General features: G+C 38.8%; 1 protein-coding gene across 6 annotated transcripts in view; it reads right to left on the reverse strand.

Annotated features, from left to right (window-relative positions):
• The window catches only part of LOC130906323 (serine/threonine-protein kinase PAK 3), a 64,271-nt gene extending 36,618 nt beyond the window's left edge, over nucleotides 1-27,653 (reverse strand). For 3 of the 6 annotated variants that reach the window (XM_057820526.1, XM_057820525.1, XM_057820524.1), the window contains exons 1-2: nucleotides 21,609-21,791; nucleotides 18,639-18,977 (exon numbers count right to left, since the gene is read on the reverse strand). The gene's annotated coding sequence lies outside the window, so the exon portion shown is untranslated. Of the gene's footprint in view, nucleotides 1-10,277; nucleotides 12,213-18,638; nucleotides 18,981-21,608; nucleotides 21,792-27,569 lie in introns of those variants that run through there. The other 3 variants (XM_057820521.1, XM_057820522.1, XM_057820523.1) reach the window with 3 other exon arrangements.
• Nucleotides 27,654-28,000: the final 347 nt, after the last annotated feature.

Raw genomic sequence — 28,000 nt, forward strand, 5'->3', positions numbered from 1 at the left:
TAACAATATATTTGGGAGAAAAAGCATGCTATTTTGCCTCATTCAAATCTTAATATCTGAACATTTAAATATGTACACTTAAGTGCAATCACATTCGTAAATGAATGGCTTCTGGTTTTTGAAATGTAAACAAACCAATCTATTGTGATAAAACAACAAAATTGCAATAACTGGTATTAACCATCAAAGTGAAGTCTAACTGTAACTGTAGTCTTGAAACAAATCTGAATAAGGAAAAACAATGCAATAAAATAATGCAAACTGGTTAAACTTGAGAGTAGCTGAGATCTGTCATGACAGAATATTGCTTCAATGATATCTGCCGCCATCTAGCGTCGAGAATGGCTATAACGTCTGGACCGCAAATATAATACGACCCCCACTTTTTCAGTCTTATTTCAATGCAAAAAACACCGTCTTATATTCGGGCCAATACGGTAGCTATTTTTTATGTCCCAAAAATGCAGGGATAAATCCCTTGCTCGCAGCTGCAAGGACAACTCTCCCCCACCTGTTGTTGCTCAGTGTCAGTGAGTCAGCTGTGCTACACGATGGCTGGAGGAGGTGAAACTCCTGAACTTTATCCTCCATCCAAGAAAAAGAAATCGCAGGTATGGGAATACTTCGGCTACAGAATAGTTACCGCGGCTTAGAGGAGGATGGCCAACCAACATTTAAAACATATTTGTGGAGATTGGCTGTCGATGACGCAATCCTTCCATTATGATTTCCCATTTATACAAAGTTAAAGGTTAGTAAACACTGTCATGAACGTTTCCCACCAGCTACGAGAGTTAACTCCAGTGTGTTTAGTGCGTCTACCGGTGGTAAAACACCTGTTTTTTTTCTCTTTGGCAACTGTCTGTGTTGAGAAAGAGAATGTGTGTATAATGTAAACATGATACGAGTCATACACACATTCTTTTTATGGAAAATAATTTAATTATTTTTGTTCTGATGGTCATAATGTTGAGCTGTGGCTATGGGTTTAGTGCTGCATTTATTTTGATTATATTTCGAATATTTCAGTTATTTATTCATTTTTAAAAATTATTATTATACTTATGGTCCAATTTGCTAACATGTTTTGAAAAATAAAAATCCTGTTCAATGGGAAAATCTTTTTTTTTTTTTTTTTAAACCCAGATATGTCAAAGTAAGACATTTTAGAGCTGTAATTGCAAAACCATGATGCAGTGAAACCGTGATATTTTGGCTTGAGGTTATCATACCGTCAGAATCTCATCACGGCACATGCCAAGCACAAAATGCCCTCCAAAACATACTTACAACATATTTATGGAAAAGAGATGGAGACAATACTAATGACATATTTTCTTTTCTTTTTAACATAACTGCAACAACCAAGAGCCACCAAATGAACTCATGCCAAAAAGTAGTGGTTAAAAGCATAAAAATAACAAAAGGTCAGATAGTGATCACTAAATCATAACATTAGGAATGCACTGTAAGTATTCATCAAAATTTTTTGACTCTGGTCCTTGGTGGTTTTAGTGGTCACCTGATAGCTGATGCAGCTTTGCTGAGTAGTCAGACATTAGCCTCACATCCCTGATTTGTCCCTCGTATGAAAAAATTGACCCATTTACAGTGCGTGATTGAAAACAGTCAAGCAGGCTGCACTTTCTTCAACTGAGCAAGAGCTTGTCTTAAAACTGAGACTTTTAAGATTGAGCCATAGGCTTACCACTGTTTTTGCATTTCTTTTTAAATAATCTGGGGCAATTTTTAACTAATTCATATCAAAATTTGTGTGGTATCCTTAATTTAAATGATCAGAATGCATTTGAAAACAACACTGAAACCTTGACACACAGACCGATATTGGAGGGGATGTTTTCACATTTCCCTCTTGTGAAATATTAATCTCACTTCGAGGAGCGGGCCTTTCAAACATTAATGCTGAATTTGAACTGCTAACACAGGAAGAGCCTCTAATCTTGAATTCACAGCAGCTCATATATATATATATATATATATATATATATATATATATATATATATATATATATATATATATACTGTATATTAGGGCTGTCAAAATTATCGCGTTAACGGGGGGTAATTATTTTTTTTTTATTAATCACGTTAAAATATTTGATGCAATTAACGCACATGCCCCGCTCAAACAGATTATAATGACAGCACAGTGACATGTCCACTTGTTACTTGTGTTTTTTATCTCCCTCTGCTGGCGCTTTGGTGCGACTGAATTTATGGGTTTAAGCACAATGAGCATTGTGTAATTATTGACATCAACAATGGTGAGCTACTAGTTTATTTTTTGATCGAAAATTTTACAAATTTTATTAAAACGAAAACATTAAGAGGGGTTTTAACACAAAATTTCTATAACTTGTACTAACATTTATCCTTTAAGAACTACAAGTCTTTCTATCCATGGATCGCTTTAACAGAATGTTAATAATGTTAATTATTTATATTATAATTAATTATAATAAACAAATACAGTACTTGTGTACAGTATGTTGAATGTATATATCCGTCTTGTGTCTTATTTTTCCATTCCAACAATAATTTACAGAAAAATATGGCACATTTTATATTGTTTGAATTGCGATTAATTACGATTAATTCATTTTTAAGCTGTGATTAACTTGATTAAAAATTGTGCATATATATGTATATATATATATATATATATATATATATATATATATATATAAAAAAACAATAAATCAACAAGATGGCATTAACAATATTAACATTCTGTTAAAGTGATCCATGGATAGAAAGACTTGTAGTTCTTAAAAGATACATGTTAGTACAAGTTATAGAAATTTTATATTAAAACCCCTCTTAATGTTTTAGTTTTAATAAAATTTGTAAAATTTTCAACCAAAAAATAAACTAGTAGCTCGCCATTGTTGATGTCAATAACTACACAATGCTCATTCATGGTGCTGAAACCCATAAAATCAGTCGCACCCAAGCGCCAGCGGAGGGCGACAAAACACCAAAAAACACAAGTAACAAGTGGACATTACACTGTGCTGTCATTGTAATCTGTTAGAGCGGGGCATGTGCGTTAAATGCGTCAAATATTTTAACGTGATTAATTATAAAAAATTATTTACCGCCCGTTAACGCGATAATTTTGACAGCCCTAATATATAGATAGATAGATAGATAGATAGATAGATAGATAGATAGATAGATAGATAGATAGATAGATAGATAGATAGATAGATAGATAGATAGATAGATAGATAGATAGATAGATAGATAGACAGATAGATAGATAGATAGATAGATAGATAGATAGACAGATAGATAGATAGATAGAGAGAGAGAGAGAGAGAGAGAGAAATGAATAAATAAATTAAATTAATATTTAAAAGTATTTTGTACCGCTGCAGCTTTCGATTATTTTAGTCGTGGATTAATCGATGAACTAGTTAGTTTGAATGATCGAGTAATCGCATGAGAAACATAAAACATTAAAATATGAGGAGCGAAGTACACAAAAGAATAATTGGCTAACGTACATAGCAAACGTCTGCTAGCTTAAATGGAATATAACTTTTTTTGTTGTTGTTTTTTTTTTTTACAATGCTCTTAACAAATGCTTCGAACACATATTCCCACAAAAAAAAACGTCTAAGTATACCTATAAACTAAATTACAAATGCATAAAAAAAACATTAGCGCAAACCAATAATTAGCTTATGTTGGTCTTAACAGGGAGCAGCTGGATTCAGCCATATGAAACAAGTTATGTCATATTCACTGTTGTCACTAGAGGGCAGTGTATCCACTCAAATCAATACAAATAAATGCAAACACTACAAAACAAAACAAAACAAAACAAAACAAAAACAAAACAAGCCATTACAACGCCACTTTAATTAATCAATACTCGAAGTAGCAAAATTTAATTCGAATCTTTTTTCTAATCGAATTACTCAAGTTAATCGAATAATCGTTGCAGCACTAATATTTTGACATTGACTTTTGTTTTTCTGTGATAGGAAAAACAAGCAAAAAAAAAACAATGGCAATTTTGTCATTGACTTTTGGTCATTATAAAACACAAACGGAAAAAACAATGGCTTATTTCCCTTGCTCTTTCACAATTGCCTTTTGCCTTTGCTTTTACTGTAAGAAAGGGTGTGTCAATCAAATTATAATAATGGGGGCTTCCCAACCAGGAATAGTAGTCAATAACTGATAACTCTCAGTTTACCTCAAGGAAACTGACGTCAACTGAGCCACAAAACTCCAAAGGGCCCTTAAACCGACAGGAGGCCATAAGTTAGAAATGGACAACATGGCGGGTTTAAGGGAAGGTGTTCGGCAACAACTATTAACAATAGTGTAATAGTATATGGAGGAGAATATTCAGCCGGCCTACATTTTATGGATGGTGGAAGATCCACCATCCATAAAATGTAGGCCGGTTGAATATTTTCCTCCACATAAGTGCCTTTGCGAGTCTTGCTGCTTAGTTGACATCACTTTCCTTCGGGTAAACTCGGGAGTAATCAGTTATTGACTGTTGCTGATTCAAAAGCTGCTCTCAACACCATTTGATTGACAGACCATGCCTTTCAGTAAAAGTAAAGGCAAAAGGCAATTGCGAAAGAGAAAGGCAAAAGCAAAGGCAAAGACAATGAAAGCTAGTGATGTAACGAGTTATCCAAGCCTTTGAATCGTGTGTTGAGTAATGAAGGGACGTTTCCGCGAAGTGTGTGCCGAGACGACGTCCGAAGCCTCGCTGCCCAGCTGTACCACGTGATTGCTTCAGGGAGTGCTTTAGATTTTGCCGTGCGGTTTAGCAGTTCGCTACACCCCTGGCGACATTCAAAATGTGGGTGGTTGAAGGACAGTTGCAATCAGGTGGGAGTTTGGAGGTGGTTTGGAGAGTGATTACGTTCATGCCAATTTAAAAAAAAAATATTGCACAACCTGTCAGATTATGATAATACCATACCTGTCAACCCGAGGCTGTTGGCAATCTTATAAATAGTGACGTATGCCCTTACAAATTGGCGACTAATCTTACAACTTTGTATATCGCGTGCAATATGAAACAAAAATAAAACTCAATTTTTAAAATAATATGAATTTATTGGTAATATTGTAACATATAACCAGTGTTGTTAATTTTACTTTAAAAAAGTAATTAATTACAGTTACAAATTACTTCTCCCAAAAAGTAATTGCGTTAGTAACTCAGTTACCTGAATGTAAGAGTAATTAGTTACTTGGCAAAGTAACTAGTGATTTTTTTTTTTTTTCTCCAAAAAAAAAAAAAAAAAAAAAAAACAGGTCACACAATGTGAAGCTTAAAGGGCTTGGGGGACAACTGGCCTAAGCCCAATTCTTTACCCTCCACTTAACTAGACACAAGGGTATTGCGATAACTAGCTAGTAACCTTTGCTATGTGTGGAAGTCATTTAAAGTTGTGAATCAATCGTTAAAGTTGTTAAAATTTCTCCCGTTATTGCATTAGTTCCCTTCTGTCTACTTTAAACATGTGTAAGTTTTAAAACTGTTTCATCATTTAAAGATAGATTTAAGTTAAGATTTTGCCGATTTAGGAGCATTTTAGATAAAAAAAAAATTACTTAGGTTCGCTAGGAAGGATCTCTACATCAGGGCCTTCCTGAGAGGTCTACTGCTTTAAGATGGCGGCTGTTTACAAACGCATGTAGTCCTTAAAACATGTTGGCAATGCAGCAGTGTCTGGCATCTGCATCTAGATCTATAATATGATATCTACCGTGTCATGTGGGCGTAGTTTGTCGGCTATGGCTGCAGTCAGGTATTAAGCCTGAGTTATACTCCCGCGTTGCGGTGACGGCGTAGCGACTACGGCGTCATTCGACATTCGATAGTTCTGCGGTGAGGGAACGCGTTGCTCTGTAATTCACCGCCAAGCCACTAGAGGGATGTGGCGTTATGTTTGTACGGTTTTGGGGCGTGCTCGTTTACTTCCGCTAGTCGGAGAAAAAATAAACAATGCAAGATGGAACTCTTGAAAGTAAATATTCTGCTCATCAACACTGAATAAATATTGAACATACAAATGTTGACGGGCAGGCGACGCAGAAGACTGTTTCGAGGCGGTCTGGCCGACTTTTGATGCCGCACAGAGACTCGGGTGGAGAGAGCTAGCTGTGGCGGCTAGCTTCAAACTGGCGTCGAGCACTGCGTTCAAGGTCTGCAAAGACCTCCAGCCTGATTTGTTTGCCGTGTCCTACAACCAGCCAGTGGGAAGCCATAGCAGATTTCTGGCGTCTAGGGAACTTCCCAAACTGCGTTGGGAGGCTTGATTTTAAGGTTATCATAAAAAGCACCGAGGCACTCTCAATCAGTGATGATGTATTGTGTGTGTGAACTGTCTGTTATTGAAAATTAAAGATCAAAACAACTCTTTTGACACCAAATCTGTGCTTTATTCTTCATATACTTGAAACATATGTACACAGTAAATGATGAAGTGCACCAACCAAAAATACGACATAAAGTGATAAAAAGTTGGCAGTTTTTGGCCGACTGTGTCACCGCTTCGTGTGGCCACTCGATTCCGACCACCCACGTCTCGGTGGTTCTTCCATTTATGTATTTTTTCGATCGCCGACCTTGCCATTTGGCAGTCACAATAATAATTTCTTGACGAGACTTGCTCTTCGATGATACTCCCGTCGGCTTGGTGCATTTTTGCGTGTAGAAAATAATGTTTGATTCTATTCTACAATGGCGGTGTTTTCGCCCGGAAACAACAGTCTGAGCGGACCAATCACAGTCCGTTTTCGCTACGTCTACGCGTCTACGCGACGCGAAGGTTACAAAAATCGAGAGGTGCGCGTCAGGCTACGGCGTAGGGTCGTAACTCGATTCTTCCTTGACGGCGTAGGTCTGACGCAGAAGTATAAAGGCTGAGTTATACTTCCGCGTCAGACCTACGCCGTCAAGGAAGAATCGAGTTACGACCCTACGCCGTAGCCTTACGCGCACCTCTCGACTTTTCTAACCTTCGCGTCGCGTAGACGCGTAGACGTAGCAAAAACGGACTGTGATTGGTCCGCTCAGACTGTTGTTTCCGGGCGAAAACACCGCCATTGTAGAATAGAATCAAACATTATTTTCTACACGCAAAAATGCACCAAGCCGACGGGAGTATCGTCAAGAAATTATTATTGTGACTGCCAAATGGCAAGGTCGGCAATCGAAAAAATAAATAAATGGAAGAACCACCGAGACGTGGGTGGTCGGAATCGAGTGGCCACACGAAGCGGTGACACAGTCGGCCAAAAACTGCCAACTTTTTATCACTTTATGTCGTATTTTTGGTTGGTGCACTTCATCATTTACTGTGTACATATGTTTCAAGTATATGAAGAATAAAGCACAGATTTGGTGTCAAAAGAGTTGTTTTGATCTTTAATTTTCAATAACAGACAGTTCACACACACAATACATCATCACTGATTGAGAGTGCCTCGGTGCTTTTTATGATAACCTTAAAATCAAGCCTCCCAACGCAGTTTGGGAAGTTCCCTAGACGCCAGAAATCTGCTATGGCTTCCCACTGGCTGGTTGTAGGACACGGCAAACAAATCGGGCTGGAGGGCTTTGCAGACCTTGAACGCAGTACTCAACACCAGTTTGAAGCTAGCCGCCACAGCTAGCTCTCTCCACCCGAGTCTAAAACTCTCTGTGCGGCATCAAAAGTCGGCCAGACCGCCTCGAAACCGTCTTCTGCGTCGCCTGTCCGTCAACATTTGTATGTTCAATATTTATTCAGTGTTGATGAGCAGAATATTTACTTTCAAGAGTTCCATCTTGCATTGTTTATTTTTTCTCCGACTAGCGGAAGTAAACGAGCATGCCCCAAAACCGTACAAACATAACGCCACATCCCTCTAGTGGCTTGGCGGTGAATTACAGAGCAACGCGTTCCCTCACCGCAGAACTATCGAATGTCGAATGACGCCGTAGTCGCTACGCCGTCACCGCAACGCGGGAGTATAACTCAGGCTTAACTCGGCCTTAATTGGAGCCATCTAGCATCGCGGTTGCAACGGCGTCTTCCCCACTCCTGCTCTGCTCTCGTCCCCGTGAGTCCGTTTCTCTCAGACTTTTTTTATTCAACCAACTTAGTAACGCATAGTAACGCACGCCTTTCCCGCCTCAGTAACGGTAACGGCGTTGCCAAGATGAGAAAAGTAATTAATTAGATTACTCATTACTGAAAAAAATAACGCCGTTAGTAACGCCGTTATATTGTAACGCCGTTATTAACAACACTGCATATAACCTGGTGCAATCAAAGAACAATATCTTCAGCTACATCATGATTACTAAAATTTGCAATCATGTTTGTTATAATTGTATGTAGCACTTTTGGCAATTTCTATCATGTCTTGATGGCTGCACTTCATGGCACTTCAGCTCGCAATTCGGTTTGACTTGAAGGTAGTTCGTTAGTGTGTCCAATTATAAATTAAACAGGTCATTTGATAAAATTAACTTACCGATGTAATCTTTGAGTCAGGGAACATTTCTTTTGCTAATTCTGAGAAGTGATCAGCAATAGTTGCGGGCAAATTGTGTTCGGCAACAAATTGGCAGAATAAAATCTACGCTTTCGTCACTTTTTAGTCTGCAGACTTGAGAATGAGAATGGCCAGTGTTGTTAATCTTTCTTTTAAAAAGTAATTAATTACAGTTACAAATTACTTCTGCCAAAAAGTAATTGAGTTAGTAACTTGGTTACCTGACTGTAAGAGTAATTAGTTGCTTGGCAAAGTAACTGGTGTTACCTTTCATGTATTTTTTTTTTATTTAAAAACATAGTAAACTTTGCCATGTTTGGAAGTCATTTAATGTTGTGAATCAACTGTTAAAGTTGTTTAAATTTCTCCCGTTTTTGCATTAGTTCTCTTTATTCTACTTTCGACATGTGAAAGTTTTAAAACTGTTTCATCATTGAAAGATAGATTCAAGTCAAGATTTCGCCGATTTAGGAGTGTTTTAGATAAAAAGTTACTTCGGTTCGCTAGGAAGTTTCACTACAACAGAGCCTTTCTGAGAAGTCTACTGCTTTAAAATGGCGGCTGTTTATTAACGCCGCTGAGTCTGTCATTCGCATGCAGTTCTATATGCATGTGATATCTAGGCGTAGTTTGTAGGCTGTCGGCTACAGTCAGGAAACATTGGAGCCACCTAGCCTAGCCTCACATTTGCTACAGCGTCACAAGAAACGCTCTTCTCTCTCCGTGTCTGACTTTTCTCGCGTCATTCAACCATGTAGTAACGCATAGTAACGCACATTGTCTTGTTGCCGAAACGGTGACGAAATCCGAATGGAGAAAAAAAATACGTAGTGCATAAAAAACGTACAGATTCTGAACGTACGGCGTACACATTTAAAAATCAGTACTTACTTGTACAAATTACGTCGAAACCGTATAACTTGACAGGTATGTAATACCATTTGGGGAATAATTGTGACGTGCACACACTACACACTATCTATTACTGTAATCCCCCGTTACTTTACGGCTCAACTTTCGTACAGTCATTGCATCGCAGATTTTTTAACCTTGATATAATGAATTTTCTGTGGGCCTTGCAAAATCAGTCAAAATCCAGTAAAACGGCCGGGAGCGAAGGGCCTTGCTCCGGTGAAAATGGCTGGGAGTGAATGAGTTAATGTTCTTATGAAAGTTCAATCTTAGCAAGCCTATGTTTTACATCTCATAAAATTTATTAACGTATCAGCCTAATCGGATTACTCGATTATTCGAACTAACTAGTTTTTAGAGCCCTACACACAATGGTCAAATAATCATTTTTTTCTTATTTAATTCTAATAGAATTCCTTAAAAACTTTTCAGGTCTATTTTTAGCTAACATGCTGAGAGCTGATATCTTAATTGTGTGGACATAAAAAGCTTATATTCATTCATAATCTGCCAACTAGAGCATGATTAAACAATATCAAATGCTAAACTAAACGCATTCAATGACCGAATGCACTTCTACTTAAATGTCCATTCAGCCCGACCCTTGACAGCCTGCTGCATTCTGAGGAATTCTATTTTTGCATACTGCTTAAAGGGAGATTCTTTTTTTTTCCAAAGATAAACTTGTAGCAAGCAAGTAGCACGTCTATCTGCCTGCCTCTCGTTTACATGCAGCAAAGTGCACTAACATCTCTAATCAGTCAGCACGGAGCTATTATTAGCCCCTAGCCAGATGTCACCGTCTGATCTGGTTATACCTGAAAGTGGTCTTTTCCTTAGTTGCCTCGAAATAATTCGTTAGTCAGGAATGACATCTTGCGCGTGATATAGGTGACCTTTAAAAAAAAAAAAAAGTCATACCTGTGAATGCTCAATTCGCAAGCAAATACAACTTCATTGCAATTAAATTAGCTCAATATGCTAAATTAATGAAAAGCTAAAACATGTTTTTATCCCATGCCTAAAGCAAATATCCCTATATTGCCTGAATGTGTTTTACTTTACAGTTGATCGGTTCAACCACTTATAAAACAAACCCAGAAAACTGGTTAGTCCACCCTGCTGACTAATTTATTCACCAACAAACCTTCATCTTCCCTACACCCCCCTAAAATGAGAGCCCAGACTGTCTGCCATGTAATATTTAGCTGTATGCCGCTACATAGTAGTCTGGCGTGCAAGAGCCAGTGCATACCCAAAAACACAAACTTGAAATATGAACAAAACATTGCAAATGAAATTTACTTATCAATCATGTATTCTGTTCTCTTTTTCAATCATGTCATGTCAGTAGCATGAATACAAAATTAAAAAGGTGAAACTAATCAAATTAACATTTAACAACTCTACTGTAAGCCACATCAATAGAAGAAATTATGCAATAAAAGTATTTTAATTTGAAGAAACCTTGTTTGTATCATGAAATACTCTTTCTATCAAGTACACATCTTACGCACATTAACCTGACAAGTTTCTTATTCTATCAAGTTTATGTTCTAGAAGGATGTTAGTCTTTTATTTTGACAGGCACTTCCTCACATTCTTGTGGATGTGGACTAAAGGTGCGTTGGTGATGGTTGCGTCATTGGCATGTGACACAGAAAAGCAACAGACGGAGGGTGACGCAATAAAATGACAACAGACATTGATGAAACACTAAAAAATATGTGAGTGTGTGTGCAGCAAAGCCAGCAGCGTATAGACAGCAAATTCATTCTAAGGAGTTTACACTTTGGAATAGGGACTATATTTGTAACCTACATTTGCCTACTAATCACCCAAAGGCAGTGTTTTGGATTTGTGTGTTCCTGCTTACATTCATGGACAGATATCTTCACTCAGTGGATACTTCAAAAAGTACAGCGGTCTTACGATTACAAAATTTTGTTAACTTTGTCCGGCTCACAGTAAAAAGCCATTTCGTTATGGAATAGTGCAGTATTACAACATCATTAATAATTTCATACTGTGTAAATTAAATGTAAACTGTTTTCTTTTTTATGCAGCACCGCAGTAACATTACAGTATTTTTCAGATTATAAATCATACCTGAGTATACGTAGCCCCAGCCAAAAAATGAAGAGGAAAAAAACATGTAAGTCGCAACGGAGTACAGGTAGTCGCCGGGTTATGAACGAGTTCCTACTCTGGTGACATAACCCGAATTTCCGCTTAAGTCAGAATTTACCCTTTAAGTACCCCTAAATACTCCCTAAATCTCAAAATAACTATCCGAAAACATGTAATACAAGTCTTATTACTATAATAAAGTTAAAAAAAAAAAAATTTGCGGAAAATGGCGGACGAGACACTGTTACCATGTATCCGGAGGCTAACTACCTGTATAAGTCACATTTTTGCAGGAAATGTGTTTGATCAAATTCAACATAAGCACAGTCATCTTGAAAGGCAATTTAAAATAAAAATAGAATAAAGAACAACAGGCTGAATAGATGTACGGTATGCTAACATTACACGTAGGGCTGCAGCTATCGATTATCTTAGTAGACGATGAATCGATGAACTAGTTAGTTCGAATAATCGAGTAATCGGATAAAGAAAATAAAAAATGTTAATACCTGAGCTGAGCCTCAAACGGTATAAAAAATAAATAAATAAGGATCTATGTACAACAAAAGAACAATTGGCCAACTTACATAGCAAAAGTTCGCGAGCTTAAATGCTATAAAATACTAACTTTTTTTTTTTTTTTTTTTTTTTTTTTTACAATGCTCTTAACAAGTAGTTCACACACATATTCCCACAAAAACCGGCAGAATATACCTATAAACTAAATTATGAATGCATTAAAAAAAAGAAAAACATTAGCTCAACAAAAACTTAGCTTATGTCAGTCTTAACAGGGAGCAGTTGGATTCAGCCACGTGAAATGAGGCAGACTAGAGGGCAGTGTATCCGTCCAAATTAATAAAACTAAATGCAAACACTTTCAAAATAAACCATTACAACGCCTCTTTAATTAAACGAATACTCGAAGCGGCAAAATTTAATTCAAATCTTTTTTTCTAATCGAATACTCGAGTTAATCGATTCATTGTTGCAGCACTAGTTACACAACACATAAACAACGAACTGTGAACGTGCCCGGTATGTTAACATAACATAGCGACGAAGAGTTATAAGATCACTATAGCATAAAGAACATGCAAACGATGTGGAAATGACATGTGAAATAACATAATAATGTGTTAATAGTTTCACACATACAGTGGGGCAAATAAGTATTTAGTCAACCACTAATTGTGCGAGTTCTCCCACTTGAAAATATTAGAGAGGCCTGTAATTGTCAACATGGGTAAACCTCAACAATGAGAGACAGAATGGGGGGGGGGGGTGGACAGAAAATCACAGTTTAATTTTTAAAGAATTTGTTTGCAAATCATGGTGGAAAATAAGTATTTGGTCAATACCAAAAGTTCATCTCTATACTATGTTATGTACCCTTTGTTGGCAATAACGGAGGCCAAACGTTTTCTGGAACTCTTCACAAGCTTTTCACACACTGTTGCTGGTATTTTGGCCCATTCCTCCATACAGAGCTCCTCTAGAGCAGTGATGTTTTGGGGCTGTCGTTGAGCAACACGGACTTTAAACTCCCTCCACAGATTTTCTATGGGGTTGAGATCTGGGGACTGGCTAAGCCGCTCCAGGACCTTGAAATGCTTCTTACGAAGCCACTTCTTTGTTGCCCTGGCTGTGTGTTTGGGATCATTGTCATGCTGAAAGACCCAGCCACGTCTCATCTTCAATGCCCTTGCTGATGGAAGGAGATTTTCACTCAAAATCTCTCGATACATGGCCCCATTCATTGTTCCCTTTACACAGATCAGTGGTCCCTTTGCAGAATGACAGCCCCAAAGCATTGATGTTTCCACCCCCATGCTTCACAGTGGGTATGGTGTTCTTCGGATGCAATTCAGTATTCTTTCTCCTCCAAACACGAGAACCTGTGTTTCTACCAAAAAGTTCTATTTTGGTTTCATCTGACCATAACACATTCTCCCGGTCCTCTTCTGGATCATCCAAATGCTCTCTAGCGAACCGCAGACAGGTCTGGACGTGTACTTTCTTCAGCAGGGGGACACGTCTGGCGGTGCAGGATTTGAGTCCCTGGCGGCGCATTGTGTTACTGATAGTAGCCTTTGTTACTGTGGTCCCAGCTCTCTGTAGGTCATTCACTAGGTCCCCCCGTGTGGTGCTGGGATTTTTGCTCACCGTCTTGTTATCATTTTGACGCCACGGGTTGAGATCTTGCATGAAACCCCAGATCGAGGGAGATTATCTGTGGTCTTGTATGTCTTCCATTTTCTAATAATTGCTCCCACAGTTGATTTCTTTACACCAAGCGTTTTACCTATTGCAGATTCAGTCTTCTCAGCCTGGTGCAGGTCTACAATTTTGTCTCTGGTGTCCTTCGACAGCTCTTTGGTCATGGCCAGAGTGGAGTTTGGAGTGTGACTGACTGAGGTTGTGGACAGGTGTCGTGTATACCAATAATGAGTTAAAACAAGTGCCATTAATACAGGTAACGAGTGGAGCCTCGTTAGACCTCGTTAGAAGTTAGACCTCTTTGACAGCCAGAAATCTTTCTTGTTTGCAGGTGACCAAATACTTATTTTCCACTCTAATTTCGAAATATATTCTTTAAAAATCAAACAATGTGATTTTCTGTTTTTCCGTTTTTCTGTTTTTTCTGTTCCACATTCTGTCTCTCATGGTTGAGGTTTACCCATGTTGACAATTACAGGCCTCTCTAATCTTTTCAAGTAGGAGAACTTGCACAATTGGTGGTTGACTCCAGAGTATAGGTGCACTACCGGCTAAACTATGACGAAAACTGCGATTTATAATCCGGAAAATTCAGTTTATTAAATTGTACAGGTACACCCGATGCTGTAGCTAGAGAATATACAATCAATGAATCTTTTTTTCTTTTAATCTGAGATTTCACAAGTGCCATGATTGTCTCATTCGCTTTCGAGCTAGAGAGCCATTTAACAGAAACCACACACAATAGTTGCACCTCCCTACAGCTGAGAAAATAAACAGACCTCTTTGGAGGTGAAGCAACAGTATGCGATCTTCCCTTTCACCTGCACTTGCAGAGCTTGAATCATACGCTCACCAAAACGTTTTTGGAAGGATTTAAGAGCAGTTAAATACTGCATCTGGTCCATGCAGTGTGCGCAGCTCTCACCCACTGTAAGTCAAATCCAGTGCTGTCATAAGGCAGGCCAAAATGTGAGTTTTACAATACTGAGTAAACCCCAAATGTGTGTTTGCAGTCTTCCTCTGAATTCTATTAGCATCTAAGATTCTCTGGTCTCTTGCACATGAAACATTCAAGTTCAGCCAACCCCTCCACGAACGCCTGACCTAGTGAAACTTGCTAATCTCTTAAACCTCTTCCTACTCTGCAACATTTCATCCTTATATTCAGCATCTTCATCTTCTGAGTCATTTTACAGTAAAGGGTGTAACGTCTCTGACTTTCAGGAATCTTGAATCCTCCCGAGACAATCGTCTAAAACCTTCTCAAAGTCAAATCTACTGTTGGAGTTTGATACATTGGAACGAAGAAGGGACTATCACGGAGAAAAAGAAACAAATGCTTACAGACAAGCAAATGTATTGTAAGAAGCAACGGACATCAAGTAGGGAGATTACGTCTGAAGCCGTGTCAATGTGTCAGTGTGTGAGTGTCTCTCTCTATCCATCTCGCACTTACTCCCCCTCCCCAACGTGAACAAAATGGCCAGATGGCTTCCAATCCCACATGCTAATCCATGACACACACACACTGCAACCCTGACACACCTACCACTATACTCTCCTGGAGTCAGTTAGACCCTAAAACAAACATGCGCCCCACATAACTTCTGCATTAATAAAAGACCCTAAAGGTAATTTAACTGGATAAAAAGCTATTCAGCAGCAAGTCGCACCCGAACTCCGACAGATGGAGGCCTTCTTGCGTGTGTATCATATTTCAGAGAGTCCACTTTAAGTGGGCTGCAGGCCAAGACGATGTTCTGCTGCTTTTGTTAGTCGAAGCGAGGTAAGAGAGGCTGCGTGTGTTGGGTTACATTTGCCATAATGGAAAACATAAGGAGGCCCTGAAAAAATGCAAAGTAAAACAGGCCATCATAAAATCATCCAGCATTTTAATCTGGGTTGAGGGGAAACTTCAGACAATTTTAAACAATCCTAAATTGGATACAACACCCGACAACCTTTATGAATACTCACTAAATGCAAACAAAAGTAAAAAACGAAAAAAAATCCACATCTTCATTAAGGGTGTAACGGTACATGTATTTGTATTGAACCGTTTCGGTATGTGATGCTTGGTTCGGAACGGAGGCGTACCGAACGAGTTTCTGATGTAATGTAACCCTTACTTTTCAGGCTGTGAGTCGATCGGGTTACAGTTTCTTTGTGTAGATTTTATTTACTCCGTCTTCTCTATGATAATGAGGACCAACACGATTGGACAGTATAACCCAGAAACATCAACGGCGCAACAACGTGGCCGCCACGCGAACGCAGTGAAACGCGGGCGTTAAAATCAATCAGCCAATGCACACCACTCGCAGTGCGGCCACGTGTTAGACGCGTCCCAGAAGCGGCTCAACACGACGCACGCGAAAAGATCGGCAGAGTTTATTATTTGATGTGAGACGCGACCCTCCTGCGTCAATACTACAACCGGTAGCTAGGATCGGGCAGACCGGAAGTCACTCGTGTAAAAATACGGTGGATCCGGTCGATTTTCAAACTAATATGCAATCGTAACCCACTTTTTGAGTCCATCAGATCTCTTGAGGAGTAGATCGGGGCACAGTTGACTTGTCTTTGTTGATTTACTGCTGTCTCCTCTGCTATAATAATAACCAAAACACTCCCGTGTTCAATACAAAACCCTCCTACCACAACAAAGCAAGTAGGAACTTATATTCACATAGGAACTTGTGTTCCTATATCTTGTGAAGTTACACAACATAAAATATACAATATAAATGAATACTACATCACAATTGTAAAATATAAACACATAATAAAATAAATAATAGCCCATTTAAATAAAATAAATTGAAATGAGCTAAAACACCTGTAATTAAATAATAAAATACACACATCCTGCTTACACAATTAAATTTATTAATTTCTGTGTGGGAGAAAATCCACCAATAAAGCTTTTGAAAACCGTTCAGAAGGAAAAAAATGATTCATTGAGGCATTTAATTTGTAAAATAGATGTTAAAATCTTTGTCATTGCGACTGCTTTTCTCTTTAGCACAGGAATTCTTTTTTCTTCTTTCTTTCAGAAAGAAAGCTGACCAATACGCGTGGTCTGACAGGCAAATTGTTGTTGGATTATCTTTAAATTCCCGCTACTTTTTGAGCAGAATTCTAGCTTTGTATAGGCTAATGTTCCTATTGTTGAAACCACAAAGGTGTGTAATAAACAACTAGCACATTTATATTTTGCATTTTGTTTTCTTACTGTACCGAAAATGAACCGAAGCGTGACCTCAAAACCGAGGTACGTACCGAACCGAGATTTTTGTGTACCGTTACACCCCTAATATTCATTCAAAGATCTTTAAAAGACTGAAAACAAAAACTAGAGCCTTGATAAAGCATGAAATGAAACACAAGCATCATAACTTGCACACTTACATTTGTTGACTAAACAAACAGCACAGTGGACGGTGCAGTTTTACCAATCTTTCCAGTAATGTTGAACGCAAGTGTACAAACCTTGCGGGTTTGAGCCACGTTACCTTTTACCTACTTGTTTTCAGCTATGAAATTTTCATGAGTTGAGAAAACAGAGACAATCTGAATACAGTGAAGCGGTCAGACAGACCCTGAGAGATGTTCCTGTGCAGATGAAGGTGTGAGGACGAGAGGAACGTGTTATCCAATAACCATACAAAAAAAAATGCTTACATAAAAAACAGTTAAGAAAATAGAGGAGAATACAACTGCGATATGTCCATTTAAATAGGGGACAAGGAAATAAGCTTTTACATGTCGATATGGAAGCATATATTGAATATTAATTAACGGCAGACCAGTGTTAGCAGGGAGTAACACCTTCTGTAACCCATCCCCCAATTCCCCTTGCTATCATCTCACCCTCCCCTCCATCACTGAGTTGACTCCCTAAAATCTGCCATTGGCATGACAGCCAGACAACAGGTTTCCCAGCAAGCCTTGCGCCTCACCGATCCCAGAGAGGGATGCCCCGAGAGATCGATCTCTGCCTCTAGATCAATCGGACACCGTCCGTATCCCACCTGTCCGATCATCCTCCACCGACGAGCTGTAGGAGAATCCGAGTAATAGCGGCTTGGCTCTCACAGGGCCGGCCCCCGCCCCCACTTCCATCCCCAAAGTAGTCAGGTGACCAGATGTTGTATATCTGCTTGTCAGTGGCGCCGCCATGAAACTGCTGCACACGTCCGTGTCAAAGCTAGCAGACGGCAGCAGGTCCCAACTATGTATGTATGATTCTTAACCACCCACCACCTTCTTATCAACCCCCCCAAAACAGACATTTTTCCTCCTACATCATCCCTTGTAGAAAAGCCTCAAGGGATGCACCGCAGAGGTAACAAAAGAGCATCCGTGAGGATATGAAGCATCCGCACATAAGCTCCCATCCATCCATCAGATGAAGGACTGGGGCTAAAATAGCAAGGCTTCTTTACATTTTGGGGTTCTTGTGTTGCAACTGCAGCTGCTGTAGGCCTACACAAACGCCACTATTGATTAGAAACACCTCCCCATCACTAATTTGCGAGGGGGTGCACTACATGCAGCTGATGAGATGCAAAGAAGTGGAGGTGGGGGCGCAGATACTGATGGTGTAAATTATATTTTTAAAGGAAAAGAAGAAGATCAGATTATAACGAATGCAGTCAGATCAAGCATCCTTAGCTTGGCCCGATGAAGAGTTGAAGACGGGTAAAAGGGCTACAAAGCACCCCGACACACATATCTACAGCCTCCCCCTCCCATCCGTCCGTCCTCCTCCTCCTGCCTCCCACTCTCACATCCCCATAATGCAAACCCAGAGAGGGAATTACCTGAAATATGTCATCACATTCTCTCGGTCCGTGTTTCTCCTATGAGCCATCACCTGTGGTAGAATCATCGTCTTCCGTCTTGGTCCCAGTGACAGTTTACGGCAGGATTGCCATTCTCTTGTCAGACCAGTTCCTGACCCTAATAGCAGGCTTGTTCGGCAGGCTGGCTGGCTGGCTGGCTGGATGCTTCACTGGCTGCTTGCTGTTCCCTAGCTCGTGACGTCATCCGCCCTGCTTCACTCATTGGTCGAGCGTTTGAATATTAATTAGAACAGCATGTCTGGAGGAGGAGCCATCAGAGAGTTTGACGCTGTTGGTTTTCTGTTTGTCAGACCAAACCTGCTGAGTGAGAAGGTCGGGAGGACATGACAGAATGATCAGTTACTACTTTATTCTAGGGCTGTCAAACGATTAAAATTTTTAATCGAGTTAATTACGCTCAAAAATTAATTAATCGTAATTAATCGCAAATAATCGCAATTCAAACCATCTATAAAAATGCCACATTTTTCTGTAAATTATTGTTGGAATGGAAAGATAAGACACAAGATGAATATGATGAAGATAAATTCAACATACGGTACATAAGGACTGTATTTATTATTATAACAATAAATCAACAAGATGGCATTAATATTATTAACATTCTGTTAAAGCGATCCATGGATAGAAAGACTTAAGAGTAGTTTTTAAAAGAAAAATGTTAGTAAAAGTTATAGAAATTTTATATTAAAACCCCTCTTAATGTTTTCGTTTTAATAAAATTTGTCAAATTTTCAATCAAAAAATAAACTAGTAGCCCGCCATTGTTGATGTCAATAATTACTTACACAATGCTCATGGGTGCTGAAGCCTATAAAATCAGACGCACCCAAGCGCCAGCAGAGGGCGGCAAAACTCCATAAAACACAACAAGTGAGCGTTTCACTGTACTGTCATTTAAATCTGTCTGAGCGGGGCATCTGCGTTAATTGCGTCAAATATTTTAACGTGATTAATTTAAAAAATCAATTAACGCCCATTAACGCGATAATTTTGACAGCCCTACTTTATTCATGTCAAAGAAGAATTCAGAAGTAATTCGCAATTTGGGATAACTTTTTTTTTAGATGAATGTCATTTATACTAGGTGTTGTCTTGTGCTTTAAGCCCTTTAAGACCCGCATTTTTTCTGCTGGGCAAAAAATATATATATATTCGCTGATTTTTACTTAAATGTCAGAACAAAGTGCATTTTTGGTCGGGGATATTTCATGCTTTTATTGGTTATTTTAATGTTAATGTTACATTGTTTTTGATGAGATGCTAAACCTCATGATTTGATTATGATGGGTAAAGTTTCGTCCATTCATCTCCCAGAAGTGGCAATAGTAACTAAATTCAGTGTGTTTATTCATTTAGAGACACAATCGCATCATGTCCATCAGCAGCATGCTTAGGTCTGAAGGGGTTAAGAAGCATTTAAATCCAGAAAGTACATAGTGTCATTGATAAGGGTCCCTTAGGGCTCCAAGCAACAAACCCCTGGTGCCCCCACCCCACACCGCAACACATAAATGCACAATAAATAAGTAAACAATGTATAAGGCCACATCAAAAGAAACACAAAATTGGCCGACAATATATATGAAACATTTTAATAGAAAAACTATTAGGAGAATAAACAAGTAACATCAAATAAAATAAACGTATACACACTTAAAATGACACAATTAAGTTTTTACTTTTCCCGAAATATGCGGGTCCAATCACGGCGTCTATTGGAGACCATAAGGGCTGTTTCCTAATGCGGTGTCATTTCAAATGGTCAATTCTTGTCGTGTCTGTGGAGTACATTTTGACAGCCCTCGGGGGCCCCTTTGTTGGCCGGGGCCACAAGCAACTGGCTGCCTGCAACTGTACGCTAGCCCTGCCTCTGGAAGTACACGGCCATGCATTTATGATATAGTAAGGGCCAAATGTGTGTATCCTTATTCAAACTAGAGGTGTAACAATTAATCAATTAATTGACAACTAATCGATTAGCAAGTTAATGACGAACAATGAATTGTTTAGGACCTTCTTCATCTTAAACCTGTTGAAATTCTTGAATTTATAACATACATATAACTTCTCAGTTGTAAATATTACTAGATTTCATTATATTTTTGTTTAATCAAAGTAGGACATGAACAAAAATCTGTCTGTACTTTGGAAAACAACAATTCACATTTTTGCCAATTTTCAGACATTTTACTTTCGAAGCTAGCTTCTTAATAAGGCTGCAACAACTAATGGATTAAATCAATTAAAATCGATTAATAAATTAATTGCCAACCAATTTGATAATTGATACAGTTGTATACTACTGTTAAGTCAGGAAGCGATAATAAAATATTATTTTTGAAGGAAATACTCATCCATTTTGTCTTAATTGTTAATTACAATATGCCTAAAACAACTTCAAAGTAAATTGTTAAGGTAATTGAGAAAAGTGACATTTACCCGATTAATTGTTTAATTATTCGTCCGATTAATCAAATACGAAAATAATCGTTAGTTGTGGCCCTGATTCAAACTCTAAGCCTGACACAATATGGACCAGAAAGAATATTCCAACAGTTTACCTTGATTGGAGATAAATGTTGCCAAATTATTTAGTTGCAAGAAAATGTTACCTCTTGTTAGGAACAATGAAAAAAATTTTGGCATCACACGTATCAATAGAAGTTAGTTAATTTTAAGTGAAAAATGTGTATATAAATAATAGGTACTAAAACTACTAACTAAATTTAATTTTAATTTATTAGTATCATGAAAAAGATTTATGATATTTAAAATATTTTATTAGAGTTGTCCAATATGGAAAACCAAGAGGACTTTGATCCATTCAGCATGGAAATGCAGTTGAAGAATTTCGAGGCAGTCAGACATGGCAACCAAAAACCTGCCTACATTTTCCAATGATGTCATCTTTTTGCTCTCCCTCACCTGTGATTGGCTGAGGAGCACAGCATCTGCTCAGTCTCATAGCTAGCATCTAGCTCAAGGTGGAAGCTTCACCAAGGTCCTGTAGATCCTTACTGGTTGTCCTGACAACGCCTGTACAGTCGACACTCCTTGTTGGACAGCAACATGGCTGCACAATTGAAAGCGTTGACTCAAATTGAAAAGCTGATGATTTAAAAAGACAACACAATGAAAAATGTTTCATAGTCATCTCTGCAAATATTGCACAAATTTTTTCATCAACAAAAATTAAAGGCAATGTTCATATATTTTGTATAAGAAGTCATAAATAAATTGAAGATTAAGAATAATCGGACATGCTTTCTTGTGTGTATGCACTTTTTCTTGAACTGGTAGGAACACTAAGCCAGAGTAAGCTGTGTCACTGACAATAGTCACGAATGCAGTTTTATTTTACAATCTAAATCCAGTATTTATAAAGTAGGCACGAGAGTCAGACACAAGACTCTAAATCATGATGAAAAGTTTCCAAATCTGGGACAACTCATACAACATATTATTTTCAAAGTGGAATTCTGCTAAGTCATATTATAACAATGGTCAACAGTGTTACACCATACTATACAAGATTATAGATGTTTAATGTAAAACAATAATTATTCTAATATGACAAAGTATCAAAGTATTAATAGAATGGAAATACATTGATGTTTGCTACGGCCAGTCTATTAAATGTGCCTCATTTTACAACATCAGATTAACCTCTTTAAGCCTTTCACTGGTAAACTTGGCATGCAGAACATAATAGGTCACGCTCATCCATGTTGCAGCTGCATCCACAAACACAACTACTTTTAATGTGTATGTGGGTGTGCGCGTGCATGTGTGTCTGTGGGTGGCACGACAGAGATTACCCCCTGCTGCCACCCCTCACCCAAAATAGAAGAATTTAATTGAGGTTAGTGGGCCTCTCTCCAGTTGATCACGGGTAAATATTGATATTTTTCCTGATTGGAATAATTGTGCAGCAAGTTAAGCGCGGACCGCTGAGCATAGTAATGCCAGATTACAGCTTGATTTTAAATGCAGCACACTTAGTACATTGGGAGGCCTTGCCAAGTTTTCAAATGTAGCTTTTATGGCATGTTTCAACCAGCTTCATCAAAGAGGATAATGAGGCTCAGTGGGAGCTAACCTGATGCATGTGAAAATCAAAGTTGTCTTCTGGATGTTATTCGTCTATTATATTGAAAATGATCAAAATCATTTACTTTCTCTTTTATAAAGGACATCAACTGTCAGATGAGCCTTGGATGCCCTTTTGAATACAGCAACCTGGAAACACTGTGGTTTGAAAGAAGCTTTTAATGTTCATGAATACGCACACGCACATTATTATTCATTAGGAGGCATCAGAAGTATAGGTGAGCTCATAGGCCAGAAATAGACACCCTTTCACATTAGACCAAGAGGACCAGGGTCTCGTTGGAGAGCTACCTCGCAACAACACTTGCAAATGACTTGTTGAAAAGGTTCAACTTGAACTAGAGGTTGGTAGTAACGCGTGACTACGTTACTTTTACATGAGTAATTTTTTGAGGAAAAATGTACTTCTAGGAGTAGTTTTACTCAGCCATACTTTTTACTTTACTCCGCTACTCTGGGCTACACAAGAGTCGTTACATTTTCCCTCTTTATTCTACATATTAGATGTATTTATTTATTTTGCTAGCGATGCTCTTGCCAAGAGTAGCGCTACTAATTTCACCAATGAGCCGTCGCAACAATAATCACATGACTCCATTGCACCAATCAGACACAAACTTTCCGTTCCATGATCACGCAAGCCTGTTCAATCACACGTCTTTAAAGCACCGTAACAAATGAAGTATTTTCAAAGTCAAAAACTTGCTTTATTTTCTATTCTACCACATGTGGAAGGACGGACAGATATATATATATATATATATATATACTAGGGCTGTCAAAATTATCGCGTTAACGGGCGGTAATTAATTTTTTAATCACGTTAAAATATTTGATGCAATTAACGCACATGCCCCGCTCAAACAGATTAAAATGACAGCACCGTGTCATGTCCACTTGTTACTTGTGTTTTTTGGTGTTTTGTCACCCTCTGCTGGCGCTTGGGTGCGACTGATTTTATGGGTATAAGCACCATGAGCATTGTGTAATTATTGACATCATCAATGGCGAACTACTAGTTTATTTTTTGATTGAAAATTTTACTAATTTTATTAAAACGAAAACATTAAGAGGGTTTTTAATATAAAATTTCTATAACTTGTACTAACATTTATCTTTCAAGAACTACAAGTCTTTCTATCCATGGATCGCTTTTACAGAATGTTAATGTTAATGCCATCTTGTTGATTTATTGTTATAAAAAACAAATACAGTACTTATGTACAGTATGTTGAATGTATATATCCGTCTTGTGTCTTATCTTTCCATTCCAACAATAATTTACAGAAAAATATGGCATTTTTTATAGATGGTTTGAATTGCGATTAATTACGATTAATTGATTTTTAAGCTGTGATTAACTCGATTAAAAATTTTATTCGTTTGACAGCCCTAATATATACATACATACACATACACATATACACACATACTTACACACATGCAGTATTCACTACTCAAACTAAGAACTATTTTCTCCACTAGAGGGCAGGGCACTTATGCTCTTTGGACGAATAATGCTTCATTCCTGGGTTCAACATTTACACTGCGCTAAAAACAACTGAAAATTGGATACTCTGCTGCAGGCGTTTGTTTCCTTAATACTGTAACAACAACAAGGAAGTTTCCAGCTTTGTCAGGTTTTTAATCCTTTATTTTAGACACAACACGGTTACTACCCGCTGTAGGCGACGCCAACAACAACAGAACATAGAAAACGAAAGTATCCCACCCAACGTTTCCGCACTCTCACGTGAGGCATTTAGGAACAGCATGCAAAACACAACCACCACATTAGATCCCGATTCTGTGTATCAAATGCAACTGTTTTGGACGAACTCCAGACTCGCCGCTGTTCCAGCTATAGAGTCCGGCGATTGTTCCGCAGATTATTCCCAGGGCAGAGCAGGCCACAGCAAACAGAGAGCGGAGTGGACCAATCAGCGACCGGCGGATGTGACATTGGTCAAGCCACAAGAAACCCTATCGCGTGGACGTAAACATACGAGGAGGGCGGAGAACAGAGAGGTTTATTCAACATGGCTAGTGCAAGACGGACTGTTGGTTTTAGCGACTCAATTTGTTTTTGGTCATTTAAAACTGAATTTACCGCAGATAGGATCATATTCTAGACTCTCCCGTTCACTATCTGTGTTGTTGTAGAGGCGACTTCCGACGCGTAAGAGTGACGTTGCCCGTTAAGAACACGTCACGCAAACAAACAAATCTTATTGCACGGACAATTTCGTTCGGGCTCGAGAGGCCAATAAGGAGCTGGGTCCCAGACACTATAGCTGGAGCAGCGGTGAGTCTGGAGTTCCAGGCTACAACTGCTTAGCGCAGCACAACAACATTTGGCCATGGTTAATCATCTGTCCTCTTGCCTTTGTTGATTTTGAATAGCGTGCGCGCTGTACTTCCGCTTCCAAGAATGCACTGCGAGTAGCGCCACAGTCTGGAGCATCACAGCTTCACACTGTGATGCTGCAGGTGAAGTAGCAAAAGCGCATCCTGCTCCGGTTGCATTCAAAAGCGAAGCAGGGTGCGCTTAAAGGGGACCGAGACCCACGATTTTTTAGCAGACCAAAGTTCGTTTGTTTAGTCCGAACTAGAGTTCGGATGCACGTTCACATTTACAAAACGAAGCGGACCATCTGAGAAAAAGAACTCTGGTGCGTTCAAAACAGACTAAACAGTGTAAAAGCGCCCTTAATCTGTGCATGTCAAATTTGCACAAGATCACCTATCTTCCCCCTGAAGGCGACGCAACACCCAAACCATGTCAACCGCAGTCTGGGCAAGCCCCTCCCTCTGACAGCTGGCTTATTGTGTGCCATGTCTCTGAAGCGGCCTTGTTTCCCTTTGCTTGACCAGTTCAATAACTAATCTCAATGCAGCCGGCAGCGTGGAGCTTGGAAAATGAGTGCTAAGGTCACATTATGATTCAATGAGTGGTCCAAAAATGTGCATGCAACAAGAAGAGCAAATGCCATCTTTTGATGTGAAAGTGCCTTTGAAAATGTGTGTCCTCGAGACACATTCTAACAATAAAACCATAAAACCAAATCTACCATACTTCCTTAAATAGGGATTGGAGACTATTTTATTCAAGTGTAGAAAATGTACCAGGCATTTGTTTGAAGATAGTATCCAATTAAAAGACCGCCTAGACATGTGATTGTAGAAACTGTATCATGATAGTTTATTGGTCAGTGGATAACTGTATTCCTCAGCTACAATGCGGATATAACCATTTTCTTTTCTTTCTATAATGCTAAGCATTTAGAGTGACTAATTGGATTGCAGTTAGAGCAGAGGCCAGTATTTTTTTAACTAATAACTGATATACCGATATTGTCCAAGTCCAAAAATCCGATACCAATATATGTAATCATGGACTTAACATATGGTGGCTAATTGTATTGTGATGCCCCACTGGATGCTTCACTGATGATAATGCTTCCATAACAAATCCCAAGCATCTTACTTTAAAGCAGTGCTTCTCAATTATTTTCTGTTATGCCCCCCACCCCCAGGAAGATGTAAATGTTCTGCGCCCCTCCTACTCTCTGCCGCCACTGTAAATATACTGTAGTATCATTTGTCTATAAAATTCTTATTATTATATAAGAACACCTCTACATAACATTGTGTCCTTTTTAATATTAAAGTAGAAAAAAGTGTTAAAAAAAGAACACATCCATACTGTAAAAATGGACTTAAGATACATTTTTTGAACCATTTGATACTGACAAAAAAATAAAAAAATTAAAAAATAATCATAAAGTCAAATTGATTAGCAACATTAACTCTAGAAGACAATATGCCAAACAATTAGACTGAAAAAACTAAAATTAATTGAACAAAAACGACAATGTCATTTGACAGATAGACAGTTTTTATTTTTGCTGCAGGCAGTATCAGCTCCTTTGCTGTGGTTTTGGGTTATTTTCCATTGAGCAACTTGGTATGCCACCTTATGTGATGCTGACAGTGCTCGCTGGTTTACTGGTGTATCACTGACAAAGCAGGACGATTGTTGGCAATATTCGGCATGTTTTCACTGAAAAAAAGAATTCCTGCTGTCCGCTGCAAACATTTTTAGACAAAGTAAACAGACTGGTCTTTCCTCGTCTCCCACTGTACTAAAAGTCAAAGCCAAATGCTATATCCGCTTCATTATATTTCTTCATCTTAGCTTTTCATATCTCCAGTGCTCTTTGCTTTGTGTTCTTGTTTGGTTCAAAAATAATGTGCACATGCTGAAAATGAGAGCGCCACTGCCACCCACTCAGTGGATGTGCAATTACACTTTATTCTAGTTCGGCAAAAAAGTATGTTCCACAAGGCCACATGCCACCCCCAGCATTGCTCTGTGCCCCCCTGGGGGGGCCCGCCCCACAATTTGAGAAGTACTGCTTTAGAGACATTTAATGGTCTATAAGCATAACTGCTGTGCTAAGCTGTGACCAGCCCTTGTACAAAGGCAGAAGGCTTCTACATTCACTTTGAAGACAACATGCTTATAGGCCCAAAACCGATAATGAAAAAGCGACATCGATATTATCTGATATTAAAATTCGAATATATTGTATATCATACTCTTTCATTTTTATGGAATCATTTAAAAATCAAACCAACCTTCATTTCATTCAAATGGCGTTTTGATCTACCACATCATCTTACTATACGATAGCGTTGCTGCAAATAGTAACGCAGTAATCACACATCCAATCGAGGCAAAGCACAGTTAAAATAAATTTTTGTTAGACTTACGTGGTCATATTAGCTGGAAATCAAAATGTTCTGAGCATTTCATATGATCCATAAAGGGCAAATCAACAGTCACTTTGAATGACATCACACATAAAGCCTGACCAGCCTTCAAAGGAAAACACACAGGCCACGCTTGAAGCCTCGCGCCCTTCTTCTGTCACATGCACGCTAATGAACAGCAGGCCCGTGCCCTTGATGTAAAGCGCCTTTTTGGGCCACAAGGCCGTGTGTACTCACCACTTTCTGCTTGGACACACACAAACAATAGAGCATGTCTGGAGTGCTTGAGGCCCAAACCCTTAGGAAGGGCAGATGGTACCCGGAATAGAGGGTTGCAACCCTATTTCCATAAGAAAAGAGATTGACACAAGCGGGGGAACAGGTACCCTGTCTCCTATCTCCCCTCTAGGAAAAGAATAGAGGGGGATAGC

Source organism: Corythoichthys intestinalis, chromosome 18 (assembly GCF_030265065.1).
Source record: "Corythoichthys intestinalis isolate RoL2023-P3 chromosome 18, ASM3026506v1, whole genome shotgun sequence".
Taxonomy (NCBI): domain Eukaryota; kingdom Metazoa; phylum Chordata; class Actinopteri; order Syngnathiformes; family Syngnathidae; genus Corythoichthys; species Corythoichthys intestinalis.